This window comes from Macaca fascicularis, chromosome 16, assembly GCF_037993035.2.
Source record: "Macaca fascicularis isolate 582-1 chromosome 16, T2T-MFA8v1.1".
NCBI classification, from domain to species: Eukaryota; Metazoa; Chordata; class Mammalia; order Primates; family Cercopithecidae; genus Macaca; species Macaca fascicularis.
The window spans coordinates 8398635-8409629 of NC_088390.1; the positions used below are offsets into that span (position 1 = coordinate 8398635).

Consider the following 10995-nt stretch of genomic DNA (forward strand, 5'->3'; position numbering starts at 1 on the left):
GGCTTCACCATATTGGCCAGGCTGGTTTTGAACTTCTGACCTTGTGATCTGCCCCCTCTTGGCCTCCCAAAGTGCTGGGATTACAGGCGAAGCACTGCGCCCAGTTACTCTTCCTTGATTTAAGACAACCCTTGGTTACTGTGATTGGGTCGAAATGGGTATGTGTCCCAATTTGGACCAAATAGTTCAGAGACAGTTAATTCGAGACCCACCCAAGAGCCACTTGAATGAGCCGTTCCCTGTTTCCCTGGACATTGTGGTGTGAGGATATAACGTCTGGATCAGTGGCTGCCATTTTAGTGCAGTGAGAGGCAGCTTGGAGTTGCTGGGGAGGCAGCCTGATGAAGGAGCCAACACCACAAAACTGGAAATGGAGAGACAAGGGGAAAGCCAGGTCCTTCTTATCATCACTTGAGTTCCAGGATCAAGTCTCATCTGAAGCTTTTATCTTGATTTTTCAGTTATTTTTGTTTGTTTGAGACAGGATCTCTCTCTGTTGCCCAGGCTGGAATGAAGTGGCATGATCTCGGCTCACTGCAACCCTCTGCCTCCTGGGTTCAAGCTATTCTCATGCTTCAGCCTCTCTAGTAGCTGGGACTACCGGCATGTGCCACCATGCCTTAGCTAATTTTTTTTTTTTTTTTTAGATGGAGGCACACTCTGTCGCCCAGGCTGGAGTGCAACGGCGAGATCTTGGCTGACTGCAACTTCCGCCTCGCGGGTTCAAGTGATTCTGTTGTCTCAGCCTCCTGAGTAGCTGGGATTGCAGGCGCCTGTGATCATACCCGGTTGATTTTTGTGTTTTTTTTTTTTTTTTTTTTTTTTTTGAGACGGAGTCTTGCTCTGTAGCCCGGGCTGGAGTGCAGTGGCCGGATCTCAGCTCACTGCAAGCTCCGCCTCCCGGGTTTAGGCCATTCTCCTGCCTCAGCCTCCGGAGTAGCTGGGACTACAGGCGCCCGCCACCTCGCCCGGCTAGTTTTTTGTATTTTTAGTAGAGACGGGGTTTCACGGTGTTAGCCAGGATGGTCTCGATCTCCTGACCTCATGATCCGCCCGTCTCGGCCTCCCAAAGTGCTGGGATTACAGGCTTGAGCCACCGCGCCCGGCCCAATTTTTGTGTTTTTAGTAGAGACGAGATTTCACCATGTTGGCCAGGCTGGTCTCGAGCTCCTGACCTCAGGCGATCTGCCCGCCTCAGCCTCATAAAGTGCTGGGATTACAGGCATGAGCCACTGAGACCAGCCTTGATTCTTCAGTTTTATAGGTCATTAAATTCCCTTTATCCCTTAAACCAGTTTGAATCTCCTTTCTTTTATTAGCTACAGAGTCCTAACTGATTCAGATAATCCACAATACAATTGTACTCTTCGCTATTCCAGAGAGGCCATTTATCTCACTGGCAGCTCTTCCTCTCCTGTCTGCCTTCCTGTTCGGACTCTGTGGGTCATGCAATGAATTCCCAAATGGTAGGATGCAAATCTGAGGTGGGCAGGTCCACTTCAAGTCTGCCTGCTTGTTACAATATGTAATTTTGCCAAAGTTGCTTCAATTTGGTCCTCACCATGGCTTGCCATTTTATTTAAGACAAGACCAGACCGGGCGCGGTGGCTCACGCCTGTAATCCCAGCACTTTGGGAGGCCAAGGTGGGTGGATCACTTGAGGTCAGGAGTTCGAGACCAGCCTGACCAATATGGTGAAACCCCATCTCTACTAAAAATACAAAAATTAGCTGGGTGTGGTGGCACATGCCTGCAATCCCAGCTACTTGGGAGGCTGAGGCAGGAGAATCGCTTGAACCCAGAAGGCGGAGTTTGCAGTGAGGGAAGATGGCACCATTGCACTCTAGCCTGGGCAACAAGAGTGAAACTCTGTCTCAAAAAAAAAAAAAAAAGACTAGATTGGGCATTTAGAACGTCAGAGTGAAAAAGCAAGCTGCAATTACAGTGCTTCATTTTGTGAAATACTAAATACTGCCATTATCCTGCTGAAAGAAAAGCTGTGTTAATGATTTTTGATTTTGTCTTTGTGAGAGTAAAATCATGACAGATTGACATGGACAATTCTTTTTTTTTTTTTTTTTTTTTGAGACAGAGTCTCGCTCTGTCGCCCAGGCTGGAGTGTAGTGGCCAGATCTCAGCTCACTGCAATCTCCGCCTCCCGGGTTCACACCATTCTCCTGCCTCAGCCTCCCGAGTAGCTGGGACTACAGGCGCCCGCCACCTCGCCCGGCTAGTTTTTTGTATTTTTTTAGTAGAGACGGGGTTTCACCGTGTTAGCCAGGATGGTCTCGATCTCCTGACCTCGTGATCCACCCGTCTCGGCCTCCCAAAGTGCTGGGATTACAGGCTTGAGCCACCGCGCCCGGCCGACATGGACAATTCTAAGGAAAAATAAAATAAAAGAATACCAGGGTGAAAATACAAAATGTTGCATGTTGGTTTCATTCTCTCAGAAGAAACTGAGGCACAAAGAGATTAAGTATTTCAGGTTCACAGAGCTAGCAATTGGCAGAGATAGCATTTGCATCTGACAATCTCACTCGAGAATTCTGGATATATTCAAAGTGTTCTGGAAGCAGCATATATATGATGATCCATGGGGGCGAGAAATAAATACTTAACAACATTCCATATTTTTAATCTTTTTATTTTGAGACGGCGTCTTGCTCTGTTGCCCAGGCTGGCGTGCAGTGTCATGATCTTGGCTATGATCTCGGCTCACTGCAACCTTCGCCTCCTGGGTTCAAGTGATTCTCCTGCCTCAGCTTCCTGAGTAGCTGGGATTACAGGCATGTGCCACCACGCCTGGCTAATTTTTGTATTTTTAGAAGAGACGGGGTTTCACCATATTAGTTAGGTTGGTCTTGAACTCCTGACCTCAGGTGATCTGCCCACCTCAGCCTCCCAAAGTGCTGGGATTACAGGCGTTAGCCACCACGCCCGGCCCCATACTTCTACTCTTATTATGCCCTTTATAAAATATATTATTGTAAATGTTTAAAGCTATTAGTGTAGTAGTACTTATTTATGATTCATGGATAACATATATGTGTGTTTATATATGCATCTACATATCATTATATATGTGCATACACATACACACAGATACAATCACACATACATATATGTGGGTTTCACAAAGTATTAGTTAAGTGACTCTAATACTTCGAATATAATATTCAAAGTATTATTTGAATGTAGATTCTGAAATAATACTTTGAGAATCAGCAGGGTGGGGTGGGGTCAGTGGGCAGAGGAGTGGGGATTACCCCAGAATGAAAGGAATTTCTCATAGACTTAGAGTTCAGCCTCATAGTTTCACCACTGACTTTGCACTTGACTTCAATTACAAAGTCCCAGGGAATAACTCTAGAAGGATCTAGCTTGGGTCAATCATTTTTTTTTTTTTTTTGAGATGGATCTCACTCTGTTGCCCAGGCTGGAGTGCAGTGGTGAAATCTCAGCTCACTGCAACCTCTGCCTCTTGGGTTCAAGCGATTCTCCTGCCTCATCCTCCCAAGTAGCTGGGAGGACAGGCGTGTGCCACCATGCCCAGCTAATTTTTGTATTTTTAGTGGAGATGGGGTTTTACCATGTTGGTCAGGCTGGTCTCGAACTCCTGACCTCAGGTGATCTGCCTGCCTTGGCCTACTAAAGTGCTGAGATTACAGGTGTAAGCCACTGTGCGCCTGGCCTTGGGTCAATCATTTTGAGTTTGGGTCACGTGTTCACCACTTTGCAGTCCCCACTGGAACCACAGTGATGAGTTTTCAGGCATCAACCAATAGGAGACAAGCATATGTAGATCACAATAGTACCATTATTACTGGTAAAGATGTTTGTAAATGTGGCTTTACTTTTTCTGGTTAAATTGGCTTTTTAATAATTCACTTTTGCTGGGTGCTGTGACTCCCGCCTGCAATCCCAGCACTTTGGGAGGCCGAGGCGGGAGGTCAGGAGTTCGAGACCAGCCTGACCAACATGGAGAACACCCATCTCTACTAAAAGTACAAAATTAGCTGGACGTGGTGGCGCATGCCTGTAATCTCAGCTACTCGGGAGGCTGAGGCAGGATAATCTCTTGAACTCGGGAGGCGGAGGTTGTGGTGAGCCGAGATCACCCCATTGCCCTCCAACCTGGGCAATAGAGCAAAACTCCATCTCGGGAAAAAAAAAAAAAATTCACCCTTGATCGCCTAGTCCTGGGGAGCTTTTACTGTGTGACCAAGAGCAGACAGGAACACATGCCCGTCTCAGGTGAACAGGTTGTCAAAAGAGAACCCAGATGAAGCTGAACCACCACACGTCCCTTCATCCCAAATCCACTGTGTTAATTATTTGTACAATTAATGAAATAGCTGCATTTCTTCTTCTGGGAACATGATGGTGTCCCTCTTTGAGTAAAGTGCAGGCATGTGACTACTTTAACCAGTTACATGTCATTAGTTGTGATGTGTATCACCTCTAGCTGGGAGCTTTAAGAGCCTGTGCTTGATTGGCTGCACAAACTCTTTTTCCATTTGACATGGTAACAGTTAGTGGTCCAGGTAGTACCTGCTTCATTATCCTACGCTCCGGAATGAGGATGACATGGAGAGGAGCCCTGAGACAACAAACAGTGACATGGAGTTTGAGCAACAAAGAAATCTTTGCTGTTTTAAGCAACTGAGATTTTGCAGTTGCTTGTTACCACAGCATAACCTTGCCTATCCTGACTGCTGCATTCACCAATCAGATAAGGTGCTCCATCTTCTTTGGAGGAGGAATGAAGAAGAAATGGGGAGAGAAGTTAGGGGTTTTCACCTATCTACCTGGAAATATTAATGGGAAATAAATGCTTCTTCCTAACACATATTATTAAAATGAGGATGGAGGAGCACTTCCCAAAAGGAAGAATGGATCAGTCTGGATTATAAGCAGCAGAATATGACTTTGATGATGTTTGTAGAAAATGGAGTTTGCGGACAGGATATTGGATAGTCACCGAGTCTCCGGGAAAGCTAGAGGATCAAGCCTATAAAACAGGCAGGAGTACAGCCGGGCGCGGTGGCTCAAGCCTGTAATCCCAGCACTTTGGGAGGCCGAGACGGGTGGATCACGAGGTCAGGAGATCGAGACCATCCTGGTGAACATGGTGAAACCCCGTCTCTACTAAAAAATACAAAAAACTAGCCGGGCGTGGTGGCGGGCGCCTGTAGTCCCAGCTACTCGGGAGGCTGAGGCAGGACAATGGCGTGAACCCGGGAGGCGGAGCTTGCAGTGAGCTGAGATCCGGCCACTGCAACTCCAGCCCGGGAGACAGAGCGAGACTCCGTCTCAAAAAAAAAAAAAAAAAAAAAAAACAGGCAGGAGTGTGGGAGGTAACACAGCCCAAGCTACCACCAAAAGCACTCCACAGAACTGGCCTGTCAAGCATGCATGGTAGATTCACACGACCTTCACCCCCCGTCACTGGGTGTCCTGGTCAGCATGACAACAAAGCCCACTGTGCTGGGAATGCCCACAACAGATGCTGCTGCTTATACCGCTGACAGTGCGACTCCTGGCCCGGCTGCTGTCACCACTGTAAAATAGACTCTTCTCTGTCCCTGCTTTGTGTCACTGGCTCCCAAGTTTAAGTCCAGGGACATTGTGTCTGTTCGGTTGATCCCAGGTTACGTAATTAGATCAATAGTTGGGAAAGTGAACCTTTGGCTTGTTCAACTTCTACAGCTGAACCTGGGCTGTCTCCAGACTACGGCTTGTTTTTTTTTGACCAAGTCTTGTTCTGTTACCCAGGTTGAAGGGCAGTGTTTGTATATTATCCTTTCACAGGATAATAGCCAAGTGGAATAGTTGTGATAGAGACTGTATGGCTCACAAAGCCTCAAGTATTTATTTATTTATTTATTTATTTATTTATTTATTTATTTTTTGAGACAGAGTCTTGCTCTGTCGCCCAGGCTGGAGTGCTGTGGCCGGATCTCAGCTCACTGCAAGCTCCGCCTCCCGGGTTCCCACCATTCTCCTGCCTCAGCCTCCCAAGTAGCTGGGACTACAGGCGCCCGCCACCTCACCCAGCTAGTTTTTTGTATTTTTTAGTAGAGACGGGGTTTCACCGTGTTAGCCAGGATGGTCTCGATCTTCTGACCTCGTGATCCGCCCGTCTCAGCCTCCCAAAGTGCTGGGATTACAGGCTTGAGCCACCACGCCCGGCCTACTTATTTATTTTTAACTTTTTTTTGGTTTGTTTTTGAGAGAGTCTCACTCTGACTCCCAGGCTGGAGTGCAGTGATGCGATCTCTGCTCACTGCAACCTCTGCCTCCCGGGTTCAAGTAATTCTCCTGCCTCAGTCTCCTGAGTATCTGGGATTACAGGCGTGAGTCACCACGCCTGGCTGGTTTTTTTTTTTTTTTTTTTTGGTGCGTGTGTGTTTTTAGTAGAGACAGGGTTTCACCATGTTGACTGAGCTGGTCTCAAACTCCTGACTTCGTGATCTGCCCACCTCGGCCTCCCAAAGCATTGGGATTACAGGCGTGAGCCACCGTGCCCGGCCTATTATCTGGATTTTTTTTACAGAAAAAGTTTGTCAGCTCCTGATGTAGGACATGAGTTAGAGATATCCCAACCTAGGAGCAAGGAAGCTAGGGAATTTCTCTGTCAATTCTCTCTGTGTTACTAGTGGACAGCTTCCCTTCAGTTCTCTTCTACTCCTTCCACCTCTCAGTTTACCTCTTCTAGACTTTTGCTTGTGCAACATCAAGGCTGATGACAGTTATGTTTACTTTTGTGGCTATAATTAAGTCTTCCTTGCTTTGTCCATCTGTTGATTCTAAGAGTTGAAAGGCAATGAACAGTGTTTACCTTATACATTGTGACTATATAAATATCTTTTGTTGCAGAGCTAGTAATCACTTAGATTACATTTCTTTTCTTGAACTATTTGTAATTACCTTCTGAAAAACAATGTTCGATACATTCACAAGATGATATGACATCTATGTTAGTTGTAAATGATTATAATATGATAAATAATAAATACCTGGCTAGGCACAGTAGCTTGTGCCTGTAATCCTAGCACTTTGGGAGGCCAAGGCGGGAAGATCGCTTGAGCCCAGGTGCATCACCACACCTGTAGTCCCAGCTACTCGGGAGGCTGAAGTGGGAGGATGGCTTGAGCCCAGGAGTTCGGCTACACTCCAGCCTAGGTGATAAAGTGAGATTTGTCTCAAAAAAAAAAAAAAAAAAAAAAGTATATCCATACATCTATCACCCAACCCAGGAGCTAGACTCTTACTAGTAATGTGTATGTGCCTGTGTAACACTCCTCATCCCATTCCTCTACCTTCTTGAGAAGTAACCATCATATGACATTTCGTGTTCACTGTGCCACTGCTTTTAAAAAACTACCATGCAACAAATGGGATCTAATTAAACTAAAGAGCTTCTGCACAGCAAAAGAAACTACCATCAGAGTGAACAGGCAACCTACAGAATGGGAGAAAATTTTTGCAATCTACTCTTCTGACAAAGGGCTAATATCCAGAACCTGCAAAGAACTCAACCAAATTTACAAGAAAAAAACAAACAACCCCATCAAAAAGTAGGCAAAGGATATGAACAGACACTTCTCAAAAGAAGACATTTATACACCCAACAGACACATGAAAAAATGCTCATCATCAACTCGCTATCAGAGAAATGCAAATCAAAACCACAATGAAATACCATCTCACACCAATTAGAATGGCGATCATTAAAAAGTCAGGAAACAACAGGTGCTGGAGAGGATGTGGAGAAATAGGAACACTTTTACACTGTTGGTGGGACTGTAAACTAGTTCAACCATGTGGAAAACAGTATGGTGATTCCTCAAGGATCTAGAACTAGAAATACCATTTGACCCAGCCATCCCATTACTGGGTATATACCCAAAGGACTATAAATCATGCTGCTATAAAGATACATGCACACGTATGTTTATTGTGGCACTATTCACAATAGCAAAGACTTGGAATCCACCCAAATGTCCATCAGTGACAGACTGGATGAAGAAACTGTGGCACATATACACCATGGAATACTACGCAGCCATAAAAAAGGATGAGTTCGTGTCCTTTGTAGGGACATGGATGCAGCTGGAAACCATCATTCTCAGCAAACTATTGCAAGAACAGAAAACCAAATACCGCATGTTCTCACTCACAGGTAGGAATTGAACAATGAGGTCACTTGGACACAGGAAGGGGAATATCACACATCGGGGCCTATTGTGGGGAGGGGGGAGGGGGGAGGGATAGCATTAGGAGATATACCTAATGTAAATGACGAGTTAATGGGTGCAGCACACCAACGTGGCACATGCGTACATATGTAACAAACCTGCATGTTGTGCACATGTACCCTAGAACTCAAAGTATAAACAAAACCAAAAAACAAAAAACAAAAAACTACCAAGCAATCATAAGCTTACATAAGCTTAAACAATGCTTTGTTTGTTGAACTTGGTTATGGGCTCTATAAAAATGGCATCACATGTACTGTGTAGTCTTCTGGGGGTTACATTTTTCAGGAAACTTCAATTTCCAAGATTCTTCCATGTTGTGTGTTGCTGTGAGAAATGCTTATTATTAAAGACCCTTAGAAACTCAAGAAAAAAGCCGGGTGCAGTGGCTTACGCCTGTAATCCCAGCACTTTGGGAGGCCGAGGCGGGTGAATCACAAGGTCAGGAGTTTGAGACCCACCTGGCCAACAAGGTGAAACTCCGTCTCTACTAAAAATACAAAAAATTAGCTGGGCATAGTGGCAGGCACCTGTAATCCCAGCTACTTGGGAGGCTCAGGCAGGAGAATCACTTGAACCCGGGAGGCAGAGGTTGCAGTGAGCCGAGATCATACTGCACTCCAGACCGGGCGACAGAGCGAGACTTCGTCTCAAAAAAAAAAAAAAAAAAAAAAAAAAAAAGAAACTCCAGGAAAAACTTAAAAACTAAACAGGATTCGAGAGAGGAAGCCCAATCCTGATGACGCTGGCTCTGTGTAAATGACATTCCCAGCAGGCCCACCACCCCCTCTCCCAGCGCTGTCCGCTTCTCCCATCTTCAAGATTTGTCTTCTGACCCGGCGCAGTGGCTCACGCCTGTAATCCCAGCACTTTGGGAAGCCGAGGTGGGTGGATCACGAGGTCAGGAGATCGAGACCATCCTGGGTAACACGGTGAAACCCCGTCTCTACTAAAAATACAAAAAATTAGTGCAGGTGCGTGTAGTCCCAGCTACTTGGGAGGCTGAGGCAGGAGAATGGTGTGAACCTGGGAGGCGGAGCTTGCAGTGAGCTGAGATCATGCCACTGCACTCCAGCCTGGGGGACAGAGCGAGACGCCGTCTGGAAAAAAAAAAAAAAAGATTCTGTCTTCTGACCCAGTGCCCCAACTGTGACTGCTTGTTCTAAGCATGGCACTCGTCCCTGGTAAGGCCAGAGAATGCTTGGACTTGGGACTGAGAGGTCTCCCCTCCAGCAGCTGGAGGTGTCTGATACACAGCTTGGAGTGTGAGGGTCACGTTTCCTACCATGTGGGCCAGAGCAGAGGAAGAGGCTGGTCTGCAGAGACAGAGAAAGATGCCCAGGGAGGGGCAGAGACCAGAGCCAGAGGAAGCGCCCTCACAGGCTTTGAATTTCAACTTCCAACCATTCCTGAGGTCCCACTGCACAGGTGACATCAGGATTCATAGTTCATTCTGCTTTTGCTTACGAGGAGAGTTAATCTGTTCCAGGATTTGCAGATGCCACTGACTGGCAAGGATGCTTGCCAGGAATTATCTTCTACGTTTTTGCTCCTTCCCTGTTTGCTAGTGAAAGACTGTAAAAATAATTAAAATGATAATTTAACAATATAATTACCAGTTGCCGGGAATTTACTATGAAGTAGTGAGTGCTTTTTGATCATTATCTCATTCAGCACTCTTACCAAGTCTATGAGAAAAATATCGTTCCTGTGTTACAGATAAGTAAACTGAGGCATACGGAAAATATATGACATCCAGGTTCAGAGGGCTATTAAGAGGAAGACCCGGCCACGTGTGGTGGCACATGCCTGTAATCCCAAGATTTTGGGAGGCTGAAACGGGTGGATCACCTGAGGTCAGGAGTTTGAGACTGGCCTAACCAACATGGTAAAGTCCTGTCTCTACAAAATATAAAAAATTAGGCGGGCATGGTGGTGCATGCCTGTAATCCCAGCTACTTGGGACGCTGAGGCAGGAGAATCACTTGAACTCAGGAAGTGGAGGTTGCACTTAGCTGACCAAGATGGTGCCACTGCACTCTAGCCTGGACAACAAGAGCGATCTCATCTCAAAAATAAAAAAAGAGGGGGGAAGACCCATTTTTCATAGCTTCGCCTGTTGGACCCCAAAAGCTATGTTCTTTTTTTTTTTTTTTTTTTTTTTTTTGAGACAGAGTCTTGAGTAGCTGGGACTACAGGCGCCCGCCACCTCGCCCGGCTAGTTTTTTGTATTTTTTAGTAGAGACGGGGTTTCACCGTGTTAGCCAGGATGGTCTCGATCTCCTGACCTCGTGATCCGCCCGTCTCGGCCTCCCAAAGTGCTGGGATTACAGGCTTGAGCCACCGCGCCCGGCCCTTTTTTTTTTTTTTTTTTTTTGAGACAGAGACTCCCTCTGGCCTGGGTGATGAAGGAAGACCGTTTCAATCAATCAATCATCAATAAAAATAATTATAATAATCTTCTCAGAAGGCATGACATCCCCAGGACCCATTCTCATCCTACATCCTCCTCTTTCTGGTGCTGAGAAAAAAAGAAAGGAAAAAGAAAAGTCAAAAGAAGAGGGAAGGAATTGGTGATGATTGACTAGCAGTGAGTAGAGCTGGGAGGGAGGTGAAGGGTTGGGGAAAGCAGTGGGAAGCTCGATGACATCTTTGCAAGACATTTCCAAAGAACAATGGAGGGAGGATCTTTTCCTGGGGACAAGCTCCTCCTCCCTCCCCCTGCTCCATC

The 10995-nt window shown here is 46.1% G+C and overlaps 1 non-coding gene across 1 annotated transcript; it reads left to right on the forward strand.

The window, feature by feature from the left end:
* The first annotated feature begins 1925 nt into the window (after positions 1 to 1925).
* Positions 1926 to 2063, forward strand: LOC123569612 (small nucleolar RNA SNORA69). Its single transcript, XR_006693427.1, has one exon. It is a non-coding gene; the product is annotated as a small nucleolar RNA SNORA69 (small nucleolar RNA).
* Positions 2064 to 10995: the final 8932 nt, after the last annotated feature.